Here is an 18,218-nt window from a genome sequence, read left to right as displayed (position 1 = left end):
ATGTGACGTGCTCGGATTTGAGATGTAGTGTGTGGATACAGGTTCTAGTTAAAGACTCAGTACCGGGTGACTCCATAATTTGGAGGTTGAAAAATGGGGAAGAAAGACTCAGCACAGGGCGACTCCACTATTTGGAGGTTGAAAAATGAGGAAGAACCAGAAAAGAAGACCAAAAAAAAAAATACATTGAGAGAGAAAGAGAAAGAAGAGGGTTACATCTTTGATGCTCAGTAAAGAAAACAAGGAGGTAGTATCAAATGTATACACGCTGAGGGGTTCAAGGACGGGGCGGGGGGTCATTGGATTTGGCAACCTGGAGGCAAGTAATGACTTTGACAGGAAAATTTTCGCTAGATTAATGGGCACAAAGTTTATTTGGAGAGAGTTTAAAAAGACTGGGAGAAGACAAAGTGAAATTATTAATACAGACCAGTCTTTAGAGAAAGCGTGTGCATCTGTGGTGTTTCCTGTAAATAGGAGCAGAGAAATGGACCACTAGTCAGAGTAGATTGTGGAGTCGGACGAGGTTCCTTTAGAGGTGGGAGACATTACCTAATATCTATATTCTGATGTGAGCATTATAGTAGAAAGTGGGAAAAAATCATCAGTAACTGGAAAGGGTAAGCCAATTACAAAATTCGATGCCCAGGAGTGTGTAAGGGGCGAAGCCCTGACCATTAGGTAAAGTAATTGGTCTTCAGCGCATGATCCCTTCACTTTAACAGGAGGAAAGACAGATTTGAGGTTGAGTAGGTCGGTAGATTGTGGATTTGGTCCGTTGGGTTGAGATGAGGGATAGTAATCTAAAAGTGCCCATCTGATTTCTCTAATTTTCTGACTAAAATACAGAAAAAGGATATCAAATGAGACTGAGAAGAGAAAGAAAATGTTGTAGGCATAAGGAGATATGATACAATTTTACCAGAATTTAGTTATTTCCAGGTGTTAGGAAGGAAAGGAAATGAGCAAAGGAGTTGACACAGAGTTCCTCACAAGTAGAAACAGATCCCTAGGAAGCCCTCTTTATGTACTGCCTTCCAACCATACGGAATATTTTCTTACTCTTTAAATATGTCTCATGCCCAAGGTCTCTGAAAATTCTGTTGTTCTGATATAAGAACTATGTAGCTTTTAATCATTAAACCTCAATTTAAGTTCCAGAAAGCCTTTCTTGTACAGATCCTAAACTTGCTCCTATCATAGTATTTATTATATTATATTGTACCTTCTTTTTTTCCTTTTTGTCAGCAGACTGTGTGTTTCTCACATGATGGTATCATATCTCCAGTAGCTATGGGTAAAATATTGGCATATTGTAAAATTACATAGATCCGTTATTACATGCAGGTGGTTTTGTTTTGTTTTGTGTTCTCCCTCCCACAAAAGTTTAATTCAATGAGTACCTACAAATTTGCATAGCAATTTGTATTTAGAATTATATGTTGTATTTAGAATTAGAAATTATTAAGCATTTTTTTTTTTAATTTAAGCTTCATGTTAACATCTGCACGTGGCAGAATACTAGTTCAAAAATGCAAGTCTCCATTGCAGGACGTATAGATTAAAAAAAAAAAAATGGAAAGGAAAAGCAAACAAACCAAAACAACTGAGAGGTGTGAAAGGAATAATAATGATAACAAAATTTCAAAATCTTAAAAGTTCATCGTGAGTTCAATTATTTCTGAAAAGATTAAAATTAAGTATAATTCATCCCTAGCTAGCAGAGATTTTTTATAGTGTTCCATAATTAGCTCAAACATGCTATTCAGACTTTGACTTTCATACAAATATAAAGGTATAATTTAGATGGGTAGAAACAGGTTTGCAATAAAACAATGTGACAATAAGAGACTTTTTTATTTCATTCAATGTCAGGAACATATAATAGAAAAATCTGTCACTTTTGATGGAGAACAGATTATAATTAAATTTAGTCTGTCTTGAGACCTTTGTTTCAATTTGATTTTCATTTAACCAAAGATTGCAGTTTATTTTAAAAGCTTGTAAATTTTGTTTTCTTATATGCACAAAGGGATACTTTCAAAGTACCATACCTGATTTTTAAACATACTTTCAGTTTTATATGATCTGCATTATAGTTTTCCTTAAATTAGAGCTGATTCTCTTTTAAAAAAGAGACATGTATTTCTGATTTCTTATTTTGATTTTTCAGAGAGCTTAATTTCTGGTTTTTATTCTGGGGATTATGCCTGTATGCTGTGTATTAGAACAGAGTTTCATTGGGAACTCCTATTTCTGACTTATACATTGTTTATCACAAAGTTACATATAACAATCTCTAATGAAAGAAATTTAGTGCAAATACGATTCTCAGGTGTGTGTGTGTGTGTGTGTACTGTTGAACAAGATGGAGGATCCAAAGAATAGAAGAATCTTGCTTTTTTCTTTACAATACAACCATAGTGACTTCCAGAAATTGATACCGAATAACCTGGGGATGCTTAGGTGGCTCAGTCAGTTAAGCATCCAATTCTTGACTTCAGCTCAGGTCATGATCTCAGGGTCCTGGGATGGAGTCCTGTGTTTGGGCTCCCCACAGAGTGGGGAGTCTGCTTGTCTCCCTCTCCCAATGCTCCTCCCCCTGCTCTCTCCCTCTCTCTGTCTCTAATAAATAAATAACTCTTTGGGGAAAAAAAACCTAGAAATTAAGTCATACAAACACATACAAAATGCACAGCTTGTGGAAAAAGGAATGACAGGTATCCATATATCTATGGATTATTTTTAATTTGAAATATATTTATACCCTAACTTTCTTCCAAATGCATTGTAGGGGGATCTTATAAATCATAGTATTTTTATGAAAAATAATCCCTACTCCATAACTCAAAATCTACTATAGAGTGCTTCAAGGATTAGGAAATAGAGGTAAGTCATGAAGATACTTCTTTTTTTTTTTTAAGATTTTATTTATTTATTCATGAGAGACAGAGAGAGAGAGGCAGAGGGAGAAGCCGGCTCCTGGCAGAGCAGGGAGCCCAATGCAGAACCGGATCCCAGGACCCTGGGATCATGACTGGAGCCAAAGATATTCGCTTAACTGACTGAGCCACCCAGGTGCCCCATGAAGATATTTCTATGTCATAGAATCTGAGAATAGAATCTATAAGAAACTGATATGATAAAATTCGACCTAACTATAGAAGCAGATCATTGGGTAGAAATGCAAGAAACTTACATTTACAATTCAGCAAATATTCATTGTGCATATAGTTTCAAATATTGCTCTAGACATCAGGAATAAAACAATGACCAAGACAGACAAGGTCCCTCCCCCCATAAAACTCAAAATGCAAGTGGAGATAGACTATAAATAAAAATCAGATGGTGACAAATATGCTGAAGAAAATACAACAGGGATAATGTGATAGAAACTGAATAGCTTGGTGACCTAAATGGGGGTTGCTAGAAGAAGGCATCTCTGGTTATTGATTTGAACAGAGAATGATAAAAATGATCCAGAAGGAAAAGGGTCTCTGCAGAGGACTCAAGAGATGCAAAGACAGAAATGAGGAGTAAGCTTGAAGAGTTATAGAAACGGAAGAATTCAGGATAACTGGATTATAGTGGGTAATTGGAAAAGTACTCAGAGATAAAGTCACAGAGGTGGGTCCAAAAAAAGAACCCGTAAAAGAATGGGATACTCTATGGAATGCAGGGGCAACTTAAGTTTCAACATAACCTGATCCATGTTTACAAANCTCAGAGATAAAGTCACAGAGGTGGGTCCAAAAAAAGAACCCATAAAAGAATGGGATACTCTATGGAATGCAGGGGCAACTTAAGTTTCAACATAACCTGATCCATGTTTACAAAGATCACTTCAACCCCCAGGTGGGGGTTGAATTACATGGGCACCTAATGGAAGCAGAAGGACCACTTACAATAGTCCAGTAAGGGGGTGATGGGGATTTGCTCTTAGTCACAGAGATGGGGAAAACTGAAATTTGCTCTAAAAGTTTTCTTTCTATTTCTCCATATAATCTAACTGTCATTTTCAAATTGTTTTGATGGGGTTATCTCCTTCCCTTTGGACTTTGGATTGGTTGGGCAAAACCCTGTTAAGCACATACCATGCAGTCCAACATGGTAAGGAATATATAATATTGGTACATAAAATTTTTCAATAAAAAATGGCTAGTGTCTCAATGCGCCCTCAGATGGATATTATAATTTCTTTTAATTAATCCATGCTAGAGAATCAGTAAGGATAAACCCTTATAATTGTTCTTTTAAGTTTGGAGATTAATTATATAACTATTACATATAGTAATGAAAGAACACGGCATGGTATTATCCATTATTTCTATTCACTGTGAAATTTAAAACTATTTTATTAAATGCCAAAAGAGGTATTTACTTCCTTGACTTACCATATGGTACCACCATGACTTTACCACTGTGCAGTCATTTCGCCCCCTATTTGTGAATCAATCCATCTATTACAATGATTCCTGGTAAGAGTAGCCTTGAATAGGAAGAGCAGCAGCAGTTCTTGGGAAACGGCATTAGCTCTCAGACTCACTTTTGGAAAGAACTTGACAAGTGCATGTTTCTGTCCCCAATTGATCTGTCAATTTAGATCACTGATGCCAAAACCCAGAAAGGCAAAGTTATCAGGAAATCTCGAGTAAATTAGAAAGATGTCCTCCAGCCACAAATTCTCTTATCCTTCAGCACACAAAGCTAATGTTTCAGGAGTTTAGCTATTGAGCTGGTAAAGGCGGTGTCACACCCTGAAGTCCATGGGGAACCATGTCAACCTGAATCCACAGAACACACTGTTAAATGCTTGCTTTTAAAGACACAGTCCATGAAAGGTAATTTGCTGCAACTTATAAAAACAATAATCTCACTAATAAGCAGTGAGTCTCTTTCTTTATGGGTAACTCTTTAGGTCTTTCATATAACAGTCTTTAATATAAATTGATATTGAAATATCCAATAAACAAATAAAAATTAAAATTTCTGCTGTACCCATCTTTTTTTTTTCCCCCCCAGTTCTGGCATAATAATGTCACAGTGATTTTTTTTTTCTTCTGTGGGAGAATGATTATACCTGCTTTTCAATGATGCTGTTTTGTTCAAAGATATATATCTGCTGTATTTAAAAACTGTGATAACAAAGAAATATTTTATGAGAAGTTTAATATAAGACCTACCACCCTTGAGTGAAGTAGAGTAGAATGTTTATGTGGTTGTTTCATATGTGCTCTGATGAAACATTATTGAGCTGGAGGAACACCTGTGCTTATTTGAAAAAGATGGCCTAATGGATATGCAAATGAATGGCTAGTCTTCCTTTTTTTTTTTTAAACTCTATATAAAGAAATGAGTGGTCTAGGGCTCTAGTCTTAAAATTTAGGAAAGTAGGTAGTGTCTTTCTTTGATGAAAATGTTAGGAGGTAGCTTATGATTTTTTTCCTTTTTTGAGAAAACCAAAGCTCTGAAAAGATACCTGGACTATTAACTATGAACTAAGCCACACAGCAGCTCGAAAGCTCAGAGACTAAACATGGATCTGGGGAGAGTCTTTGAAACTATTCTACCTTGGTAAACAAAGAAAATAGATGAGATCTCATTGACAGGACTCACCTTTCAACAGGTGCCAAAATAGGATAAAGTCATGTAAGGAGAGAGGAAACTCCTGTCAAGTCAGCTCTTGCCTGGATTAGCTCTTGTGGAGGAAGGACATGAATAGTAAGTGAATGGTAAAAAAAAAAAAAAAAAAAAAAAAAAGTAGAAGTTGGAAAGGCATTAAAAAGAGGCAAGCAATTAAAGATAAGACATTGAGGTCAGAAATAGCTACAAGATGTTTTCTTGCAAAGACAAATGGAAGCAGAGAGGCATATTGCCATATGTTACTGCCAGCCTCTCTGATCATTCTGACTTAGGTATCTGTTCTCTATGTTCTCAGATAACTGTGTTGATATACTCATCCCTTTGTATCATATCGCTGCCTTACCTCCCTCTACAATCAGATTAGAAGCAACATGAAGTCTGTTATTTCTTTATCCCCAGTGCCTAGCACAAGATATGGAATACAGTGATTATTTATCAACTATCTGTCAAACCAACGAGCCAGGTTTAAAAAATTATTATCCTGAGAGAGACAAAGTAATCAAGTAAATACCCAAAACCAAAATAAATATTACTCCTGAGTAAAATCTGAGGTAATATGGAAATATACACAACTAATATAATTCCAATTACATACAAAGACACTTGACATTGTTTAGCCTATAGGTAAATGATGGTTTATAAATAAATGATAATTGTGTATTAGGTATTCTGAAATATTGAAAAAGGTTCATTAAGACTTCTAGGTAATCTTAGTGATTCCTGATTGGAACCTGGTAGGCTAGAACTCAGGAAATCCATAAAAATCAAGGTCTGGAGTATTCCCAAACTTGGACTCCAAGCTGAGCTTATAGGTAAATGAAAGTTAGATGACACCATCTCAGGATAGGAAAGCTGCCAACATTGGGAAACAAGAAGACTGACAACACAAAACACAGTTCTTTCTAGTTAACTGATTTATTACTCACAGTTCTATTTTTGCAGTTTTGCACATTGCTGTCACAGAAAGTGCTAAGGAGAACTGATGAGCTTTGCATCTCCAAGTCAATGTTTCCCCCAAGGTGGAGCCAAACATTTAAGGTGGATACAACATCTTTAAAAAAAAAAAAAAAAAGATTTATTTATTAATTTAAGAAAAAGAGAGAGCAAGGGGGGGCACAAGTAGGGTGAGGGACAGAGGGAGAGAGAGAAACCCAAGCAGACTCCCTGCTGAGCACAAAGCCAAACTCAGCGCTCGATCTTACCACCCATGATATCATGACATGAGCCAAAACCACGAGTCAGATGCTTAACTGACTAAGCCATTCAGGCGCTCCAACATTTAAAAAAGACTTATGTTGCAAGTAAAGATTAACATAACAACTCACTTAGGAAATACCACTGAAGAAAAGTAGAGACACCTAAGTTAAATGAATTGCCTACTATATTTACCTTCACTGTATTTATCTGTGTATAAAATCCTTGACTTAAATAGAACATTCTGAAATTGATAGGAGTGGTAATGAATGGGCTAGGTAGAGAAAGTGGGGGAACAAAATGGGTTTTAAAAGAAAGGAAAGTGAGAAAATTGAACCTAAGCTTCCAGGCTTCATATCTGAGAGAATAACAGAGTCATAACCTATACAATTATTAAGAGGCAAGATACAAGGCAGGTGGGTGAGAGTATTAGAATTTCTGTCTTAAGCAGAGAAATAATATTCCAAAACTTTTACCCAGAAGGATTTTGTTTGTTTATAGAATAATAGAGCTCTTTATCACTTTCATCTTTGGTGACTGAAATAGAGAACTGAGAATTTGTGGGAGTTAAGGAACAATGAGGAAGAAAATCACTTTCCTCTTATTTGTGTCACATTAGATCCCTTATTGCCATGCCCTCCCACCCTTGCTAATGTCTTGTCTTGATTTTAAATCTTCTGTCTACAGGAAGATGGAAAATACTGACCATTTTTATTACAATCAAGTTGAGAAATAAAGGTTGATTTGCTTAAAATTGGTTAAATTAATTAAACATAAGGTTGGGAAGAATTTCATGTGTCCTAAAGACTGATGCTGATGCTAAGCATATTATAACTGTCAAAAGTTTCTAAAATCGTTGCAATTTGGACTAAATGTAAGACTCATATGAAAAGTAACTATGTCAAAAGTTGTGATATCATTCTAGTCATATTTTTCTTTGAAGAGAATAATTCCAAAGGCTAAAGAATACTGATAAGATAATGGCTTTGAAGTTATTACTAATGATAAATCACAGCATAGAACAGTCTTTATTTTACATTTTTACAAATTTTTTTCTGAAACATATGTGACTTTAACACAATGTAATTTTAATCATATAGTTCTTGCAACTTTGATTAAATGTTATCTACATTCATAGAAAAAAATAATGTAAATGCTGTTAATATTGTACAATATTGGTGAATATGAAATGTGAGATCATCTAAGAATTCTATGCACAGAATGTCATCAGCTTTCATTAGCTATATTTTCTTTGATTATAAGTAGAATCTAATAAAAATCTATTAATTCAGAGTTCTTATGCATACTAATAGTAATACCATCATTTAGAGAAATGTAATACTATATTCTAATGCAAGATTCAGATTAAAAAGGCCCATACAAATGAAAAATTGAGTCATTTTTGAAGGTAATACATAAATTTGGTAAGGAAGCAAGTAGTGAATTTATAGGTCCTTATCAAGCTTATTTTGTACTTACATAGCCTCTTATTAACTACTTGAATAGATCTAGTTTGGGGATAATCAATCTAGACTTAAGAGTGTAGCTAGCGGACAAGGGTGCAAGAGCATCTGGCTCCAGGGGTCCCAAACAGACCAGGTTCAACCACTCCCCGCTCACAAAATCCAAAGGCAGAGGGATGAGTGGTAGTGAAACAAGAAAGGAATTTATTGAGGCCAACACTGGGAAGACAATGGACTAGCATCTCAAAGACTGTCTCCAAAATGCTAAAAATACTTTCAGGTTTATATAAGGAAAATGTGGGGCAAAGGTGGGTTGGTATGTACAAGTAGGCAGTGAGTTAAATTGATCATTGTCTTGAAGTCAGTCATGGCAGGGTCTTGCTGGCTTAGGACAGTCCTTATTGCCTGAATGAGTAGTTCCTGTTCCCATGAAGAGATGCTTTGCCCTCGGAGACTACACCTGAGCCAAGAGACAAACTGTAAAGAAGAACCCAAGTAGAAAGTTGAGGTCAAAATGCAGGCAGGTGAAGTCCTCTTTCAAGACTATTAATTACAGAGTTGAATTTGGAATGTTTGGATTAAGTTGAATCTAGAGGTTTTGTCTTCAAAATGTTACTATCTCAGAGTTTGGGGGATTATAATTATATTAAAGCAAGACTTTCACAGGGCAAAATTAAGTAAGGAAGACTGTATTCTAGGCTGTTACAATGGAGAATAGAGTTCAGAACACAGTCTGAACTCAACTCTGCGAAACAAAGACTAGAGGGTTTTTTAAGGGCTGTGGTGCAGGGAATAAAGACCATTTGTGTTTGCTAATTGGCCCTATCTAAGAAAAAAGGTAAACTTCCTTATATCTTCCTAACATAAGGTAATTTTACTTTTGAAGTCAGACACTAACCTACTGAAGTTCCTTAGGCTCCTGCCTTTTGGTGACTGGGAGATGAAAGATTATCTCCTTGATGTTTACATTTCAAAGGGATCCCTCTTAGTCCTTGAGCAAAACAATCCTGGGTTGTAAATTTGGCAAGAACCTTTTTAAAGAGATTTATATCTCAAAGGGGCAGAGAAAGGATTTACCATTACAATTTTTTTCTGATTAAATTCTCTAAGAAAAAAAAAAAAGGATCTTTGCAATTAAGCCATCTGAAATCCCTAAGGGTGGGAGAGAGAGGGAGGTCAGAGGCCTAGAGGCAGAAAGAAGTCTTTCGAAAAGTTTAGTCAAGCTGATGGAAACATTATGGTCATCTTGGTCAATTATAAAGTTTGTAGAAAAAGCCCAGAATGGATTTCATCATTGCTTTGTTTTTAGATAGTTCATTTTTTTAAGTATCAATTGAGAATACAATTTATAAACCTGAAAAAGGTGATTCTTACCATACATTGTTTTCTTGTATTTCATATAAATGTTACTTTTAAACATTTGCTAGTGAGTTTGATGAGTATAAATACATTGTTTTCTTGTGTTTCATATAAATGTTACTTTTAAACATTTGCTAGTGAGTTTGATGAGTATAAATACAATGTTTTCTTTTGTTTCATATAAATGTTACTTTTAAACATTTGCTAGTGAGTTTGATGAGTATAAATACATTGTTTTCTTGTGTTTCATATAAATGTTACTTTTAAACATTTGCTAGTGAGTTTGATGAGTATAAATACAATGTTTTCTTTTATTTCATATAAATGTTATTTTTAAACATTTGCTAGTGAGTTTGATGAGTTAGTTTTTCATTCCTGGGGGGACAAAAATTGAAGTTTTTATCATTACTCTTTTTTCTAAATTGGACATATGCTAATTTCATCACTTTTTTTGTTGTCTTTTTTTTTTCAAAGATTTTATTTATTTATTAGAAAGAGAGAGCATGAGCAGGGGGAGGGGCCGAGGGAGACAGAGAAGCAGACACCCTGCTGAGCAGGGAGCCCCTGGTGTGTTGATGTAGCAAAGATGATAGGGTTCAAAACTGATGGCCAAGAAAGAATTCTTGAAATGCTTTTGGTGCAAAAAGATGGTTTTATTAAAGCATGGGGACAGGACCTGTGGGCAGAAGACCTGCACTGTCATGAGGAGTGGCCCATTAAATACTTTCAAGTTGGGAGGGGGTTAGGGATAGTGTAAGCCTCCCAGGTACTTTGGAAAAAAGGTTTCCAAGATCCTGAGGGAGCTAGCTATTGTTAGGAAAGGTCGTTTATTACTGTTTAGTAAAAATTCAGTCATGAGACTTTTCAGATGTGTAGCGGTCAGTCATATGCTTGGGAGATGATTGTCAACATGTATCTTGGGGGTGCCTGGGTGGCACAGCAGTTAAGCATCTGCCTTCGGATCAGGGCATGATCCCAGCGTTACGGGATCGAGCCCCACATCAGGCTCCTCCGCTATGAGCCTGCTTCTTCCTCTCCCACTCCCCCTGCTTGTGTTCCCTCTCTCGCTGGCTGTCTCTATCTCTGTCGAATAAATAAATAAAATCTTAAAAAAAAAAAGATTAAAAAAAACATGCATCTTGGAGGGGTAGAGATAAGGGAAGTTTCCAAAGGAATTTTTATATGTTAAAGTAGACTTACAGAATCCTGGGGGTTGGGCTAAGCAAACCCTTAAAAATAATATAAATAAATATAAATAAACTTTATTTATAAAATAAAGTTTATTTATAAATTATTTCTAAAATCTTATTTTGCCTTAGCAAAATATTAACGTGGAGGCAGCTGAGTTCCTAGAGGAATGTCACTCTGCCTGGTTCAAGGACTTATCAGTGGGCTTTATATAGTAAGGAAATGCAATAATTTTTCTTCTGCCTTTGTTTTCCACAGCAATGCTGATGAGGTTGTAGAATATAGGTGAGGGTCAGTGGGGTGGAGTCCAGAGCTGACGACCAAGAAAGAATTCTTGAGGCGTCTTTGGTGCAAAATTGGTGGTTTATGAAAGCACGGGGACAGGACCCGTGGGGAGAAAGCACTGCTGCCCTGGGTTGTGAGAGGTGGCTGATTATATATCATGGGATTGGGGGAGGTGAGGAAAAGAGGGAGGCTGAGAAACACTTTCATATGTTAAAGAAGACTCACAGGATATGGGAGGCCTTGCTATTGTCAAGTTAAGGTCGCTGACCCCTCTAGAAGGTGTTAATAGTAGGATAGTGGGGAGCTGCCCTGGAGAATGTTACTTTCCTCCTATCACGTGTCCTCATCAATGGGCTGCAGGCCCGGAAAGAAATTCTGTTTTATTTACATTTCTTTCTGCCTTAGCTTACCTCAATTTTATGGAGGGGATGGTAATATTAGGGCTTCAGGAAACTGAATTATGGGTGTCTGGAAGTTATGCTATTGATAAGAAAGCTTCTTCCTTGTAAATCACTAGGACATGTGTAAACTGAGGGAGACTTATGTCTTGCAGGATTGTGATCGCTGTTAGTTAGCCATTTGTTTTTCTTTTCCTTGGTTTTTGGGCAGCCAGGGGTGCCTGAGGAATGTCACATACATTCCATGGTGGGGGGGGGGTGTTGCAGGGTGTCAGTTTCTGCTTTGTCCTCAGCTTGCCTTCTGTTCCCTCATCAAATGCTACATAAGATTGCTGTAGGATTAAGAGAATTAAGTGATTTGCTGTATTTAGAGTACTTGATACTGGTGCCTGGTGTGTGCTGTACAAGTGTGAGCAACTTTTCTTGCTCTTCCTGTACATGGTATTGTTCCTCTTTCTTCCTCATTATTGCTGTTATTATAATTACTATCGATACCATCATCATCTTCTTCTAAAATCTGTATGGAAATTTCTAAACACAAAGTAGTATAAAGAAATAGTTTCAGGCATTTGGTGAGTTTGAATTGTCACTGAAAACGGTTAAACTAATCTCTGAGTCTCTTCTCTTTCCACATCTAAAAGCGAGGGCATCAGGCACCTGGCTGGCTCAGTTGGTAGAGTGTGCGACTCTTGATCTTGGGGTAGTAAGTTCAAGCACATGCTGGGCCTAAAGCTTACATACATTTAAATAAATAAATAAATAAATAAATAAATAAATAAATAAAGTGAAGATAATAGTAATACTTGTAATACTTGTAATAGTATTACTTCATGGACCAGTGAAGATTAAATGAGCTGAAGAAAAATAATTCAATAGATCTTCTATATGAATTCTGGTTTGCTTCTTTCCTCTTTTTTTCCATACCTTGTAAAGATTTTTTCTACATTCTATGTTACAGTTTAATTCTCCTAGTAAATACTCAAAATTTAATTTTTAATTCTCTTTGTATTTTTGCCTTTCCCATTTGATTGGGATTTCAGTGCCACAGAAAAGTTCCTGACACATGGAAGACATTTGGTAAATATTTGTTCAAAAGAAAGAAAGAGAGAGAGAGCAAGAGACAAAAAAAGGAAAGAACAAATGAAAGAAAGAAATTGAGATGAAGGGAACATTTATTTTTTAATTTTTGCTTTGACCATATATTTTTGGAGTATTTTGCCAGATTTTTGATATGAATCTTGACAATGCAGATATAAAACTTAAGATACAATATTTATCTGTGAGCTCTTTATGTCTTTCACATAATATATGGTTAGTAAAGATTTCTGAAGGGGGTGAGGAAAGGGAGAGAGAAGGAGGGAGTATAGAATGGAGAGAGAGAGAGGGAAGAGGTAGACAAGAGACAGAAGAGGTAAGAAATGAGGGAGGAGAGAGAAAGAGGGAAAAGAGAGAAGCAAGGAATAAAAGGAAAAGGGAAGAAAGTTCAAAGAGAGGATGAAGGGAGTGAAGGAAGGGGAAGAGAAAGGAAGGGAAGAAACGGAAAGAGAGAGAGAAAGAAAGAGTGAGACAAAGTAAGGAAAGAAAGAAGGAAAAAACAAGACAAGTGTCAGGAGATTAAATATCACTTCCCGGATGATAAAAACCGAGTGCACCTTGCCAACATTTCTGACCCTAAAGCCTGATGCCTGCTATTACCTTGTTAGCCCAGTGAGCCTTCAGCTTGCTTAGAACTATGGTGCACTGTAGCCTTACACATACAGATAGAGCATCCATTAAAAACTATTCTTTTCCTCACTTGCCTTAGCTCGCTCTTGAGGGATCCAATTTTATATCTATTTTTTAAACCCATTCTTTCTCACCAATCTTTGTTGAAAATGTCTCAGGGTATTGTAAAGTCCTTTTTATAGTCCAAATACGGTTTTAGGAATCTCCTAAACACATCGTGCCTTTCCACTGCCTGTCTCATACCCTGTCATTATTCCGAAAATTATAACAAATACTGAAAATATAAATTGAACATATAAATAGCTGAATGGTCATAATATTGATAGTTGGTACCAATATGTATGTTCCCATCTTAGAAATTTAATTAATTAGGGGCGCCTGGGTGGTGTAGTCCTTAAGCGTCTGCCTTTGTCTCAGGGCGGGATCCCGTGATCCCAGCGTTCTGGGATTGAGCCCCGCATCAGGCTACCCCACTGGGAGTCTGCTTCTTCCTCTCCCACTCCCCTGCTTGTGTTCCCTCTCTCTCTGGCTGTCTCTATCTCTGTCAAATAAATAAATAAAATCTTTTTTAAAAATTTAATTAATTAATTACAAAAAATATTACATGCAAACAAATGTGATTTGGCGGTGTGTATTTTATATAGAAATAAGAGACACAAGTGCATACAAGCCAAAGAACTCAGTGACAAATTCTGCTTCCAATATTAGAATTATGTAAAAATGTATTTCCAAATCTGCTAAACTTTTGTTTCAAGATTGTCACTAATATAGCTTGAATTAAACACTATTAAAGAGGGATCACTGTGAGATTAGTACAGATTTAATAATCTCATTGTGATTGAGAGAAATCCAAGTCTGTGTCTATAGCATTCAAATAGACTATCTTGTAGATAGTTTAAAAGCTGAATATTTTATACATAAGGAGTTTTATCAACTGAATTTTTGTGTGTCTCTCCCCCCAATTTATATGCTGAAGCCCCAACCACCAGTGTGATAGTATTTGAGGGTGGAGCCTCTGGGAAGTAAATAGGTGTAGAGGAGAGGTTTAGTGTCCTTAACAATAAAAGAGAGACCAGAGTTCACTCCACAGAAATCTAAATTGAAGATTCAGAATTTTTTTTTTAAGTAAAATGGATTCACTGACATGGGAAAATAATAAGTAACATAACCAAGTGTGGTTCTTAAAGGAGAGAAGAAGAAAAACAGGGTAGAAAAAATTTCAAATAAATAATGGCTCAAAATACGTTGAGTTTTGTGAAATATATCAACCTATATATCTAAAAATTCAGTGAAACTAAAGCATAGATGAAAAGATCCTTAAGAAAATGTTAGCAAATTGAATTTAGTAATAAATAAAAGTGTCATTCTCCATGACCAGTTGGATCTTATCCATGGAATGTAGGATTGGTTTAACATTTAAAGAGCAATTAATCTAAATCACAACAGCAATAAAGGAAAAATATCATATTGATGTGGTTTTGGGATATCAGTGAGGTGACGACCAAGAAGGAATTCTTGAGACGTCTTTGGTGCAAAAAGGTGGCTTATTAAAGCACAGGGACAGGACCCATGGGCAGAAAGAGCTGCTGCTCCAGGGTTGTGAGGGGTGGCTGATTATATACTATGGGGTTGGGGGACGTAAGGAAAGGGAGGTCTCAAAAGGATTTTCATATGTTAAAGAAGACTCACAGGATACCTGAAGCCTTGCCATTGTCAAGTTAAGGTTGTTTCTCCCTCTAGCAAGGTATTAACATGAAGATAGTTGGGAACTTCCTGGAGGAAGATTAAGCTCTTCTCTAACAGAGAAGAATCTAGCCATAGTTGACTATAGTCTATGCACACATATACAGCCAACTGGTTTGTGACAAAAGTGCCAAGACAGTTTAATGGGAAATATAAAAATCTTACATCATCTACAAAAATTATTTTGAGATGAATTTTATGTGAATGTAGAGCTTTTAAAATCATGAATTTTGTAGAAGAAAACATAGGAAAAATAACTTCACGTCCTTGCAAATACAAGCCACAGCCTGGGAGAAAATATCTGATATGCATCAGACAAAGGAATTATATTTAAAATGCATAAAGAAATGTCAGACATGGTGGAAAATGGCAAAATCTGCACACGTGTCCAATAAAAACATGAAAATGTGCTCAACTCTATCATTTGCTAGGGAAATACAAATTGAAGCTACAACAAGATATGACTTTAGCTCTACCAGAATGTCTAAAATTAAAATGAGCAGTGACAACAGACAAAATTATAGACCTAAACTCCCCATAATATACTGGTGGTATATAAAATTCCTAACCGTTTTGGAAAAGTAGTTTTTTTATAAGGTACACCATACACCCACACCATGATGTAGCTAGATACTTACTAAAGAGAAATGAAAACAAGTCCACAAAATTACTTGTACAAGGATGTTTAGAGAACTTTATCATTAATAAACAAATATCCTGTTCATGACAGGATAATGGATAAATTATAATATATTCATAAAATTAATACAATAGTACATACAGCAGTGAACTATGGATACATTAACAGCAGAGGGTGGATCTATATAATATATTGAACATAGGAAGCCAGACACAAAGGAGTACCTACTATATCGTGACATTTTTATGAGGTTAAGACACAGGCCAGATTAATGTAGAGGGCAGGAAAAAAAACATAGATCACCTATGCAGAGAAGAGTTTAATAGGGAGGTGTTATAAGATAACTCTCTGATAATGGAAATTTTCTATATCCTGATTTAGAGCGATTAGTTGTATGGTATATACATGTGCCAAAACTCATCTTAACAAGCACAAGTTATACATTTTACTGTATGTATACTTAAACTTCAATTTAAAAACATTTTAAAAAATATTAATTGGTAACTTGTAGCAGGTGGCTTTTGAGTTTGAAGCTTTCTGATAGAGCACTAACGGCGTATATTCTCCAAAAATAACAAGCTCCATTTCTTTAGAAGTTTGACATGTTTTGTACTTTATTAAGTATTTTGCCTGCATCATATTGATCGTGATGAATCTAACATACCAATTTCACAAGAGAAATGCAAATTCCATGAAGGAAGCTATTTTAAGTACTATTCTGCTATCACCAATGTATCTTTCATGTCTACAGCTGACCCAGGTGATATAATAAACACATATTGAATATATGCTGAATGAATGACAGAATGAATGATGAAATATGACTTGAAAAAAATTTTAAAATAACCTTTTTACGAAATTATGGTGGCCTCAATACTGAATTCAGAACATGCAGCTTATTCAGAGCAAAATTCCACCTTCTTCTGCTAAAGCATTGCTTAGCACTCTCATCCCTACGCCTGAGGCTGATCTGTCCCTCTCCTAGCTTCTTCCGTTTTCTCTTTTCTTCCACTCCCTGCTGCCTCTGTCATATAAGTCTTGATGCTCCAAGTGCTCCTCGATGCTCCTGCATCCCTGAGGTCCTCACATTCTCACTCTTCTGGTAATGCATGGTTTCTTTCGGCATATCAAAAGTGATACTCACATGAGGAAAAATCTGGAGACACAGGAGCAGCCTCAGTCTATCAGGATGCTTTAATCCTGAATAAACTTTGGAACACATCACTTTGGCATGACCATTAAGATACAACCATTATGAGTAATGCTCTTAAATCCTTCAACAGCGTTTTATTTCACACAGATGGCATTTGTTCTTTGAAAGTCCCAGGGAAGTAAAATGAGCAGATTCTGCCAGAGAACTGAGCATTTGCTCTGCATAGCTGTCTCTGTCTAGTATTGAGCCATATGTGATGCCCACACTTAACAAAAATCCAATATTCTTTGTGGGGTACACCCTTGATGCCTTGGAAACAGGAAATTTCAACCTGGGATATGAAAACTAACTGTCACATTGAGCATTACAAGGAGAGAAAATGGGTGGAGTTCAAGTTAATACACAGAGAAATGCTTTCAAATCATAAAGATATAATGTTTCATAATGGTGGGGAAGCTCATCTACAAAACAAGAAAAGACAAGTCAGAAATTCAAACACCATGGTGTTGGTAACAGAAAATTAGATCGTGGAAAACATTCATATTGGATTTTGTAATAGAGCTGCTATTGCCAAAGAGAGAGAGAGAGAGAGAAATAAAAAAAGAGAAAAAAGTGTCTCAAAGGCTTTAGACCCTACTGACAAAAGGAAACAATTTTGGTTGCAGGATTTTGTGATTGTTTATGTATTTATATATCCAACTAGACTGTATGATCCAGTAAATGTTTGTTCGTTGGTTACGAATATATCACAGTGACAACATACTGGCGACTTCATGTTTAAAAACACTTTACTAAACTTAATTGCATTAGCTGGTGTTTTGAATATGCATCATTTAAAGTAAAGTTTCCCATAAAATTCCAATCCTATTTAAATGAAACATATGGAGCCATGCTCTGAGCTCCACAGTTCCCATTTACAAAGCTGTTTACTCTAACAATATATTAATTTATCTATTTTTGGCCTTTGTTTCCATCCAATTTTCAATCCATAAAAAAGATACTTTTCAAGCAATAAATTATGTTTAATGTTTACCAGGTTTTACTCTTAAACTTATACATTTCACATTTCAGTTGACACAGTAGGCTGTCTTGGCTTTGCCTCACAGTAGTTCTATTAAGAATTCATCTACTTTTCTCAGTCAATTAAATTGTCATCTGTTATATCATCTATTTGTCTATTATTTATCTATCTACCTATCTATCATCTATCCATCATCTCTGCCTTAAAAAAAGAGAACTAAAACTGTATCCAAAATATATTTCCTGTTTACAAAGGTATTGTGAATATATACAAATTACTTACACTTGGTACAGCAAACCATTTTTGCCCTTTGCAAAGTTAGGAGTTATAAATCAATAACACATACAGTCTATAATATATATATAATATAACCTCCTCTGTGTAGTATACACATATTTATGCAATC

The 18,218-nt window shown here is 35.8% G+C and overlaps 1 protein-coding gene across 3 annotated transcripts in view; it reads left to right on the top strand.

The window, feature by feature from the left end:
* Positions 1–18,218, top strand: part of MGAT4C (MGAT4 family member C) — a 719,604-nt gene that overhangs the window by 522,452 nt on the left and 178,934 nt on the right. The window lies entirely within an intron of this gene.

Source organism: Ailuropoda melanoleuca, chromosome 15 (assembly GCF_002007445.2).
Source record: "Ailuropoda melanoleuca isolate Jingjing chromosome 15, ASM200744v2, whole genome shotgun sequence".
Taxonomy (NCBI): domain Eukaryota; kingdom Metazoa; phylum Chordata; class Mammalia; order Carnivora; family Ursidae; genus Ailuropoda; species Ailuropoda melanoleuca.
Note: the sequence above shows the minus strand (reverse complement) of the source record. Positions and strands in the feature narration are given on the sequence as shown.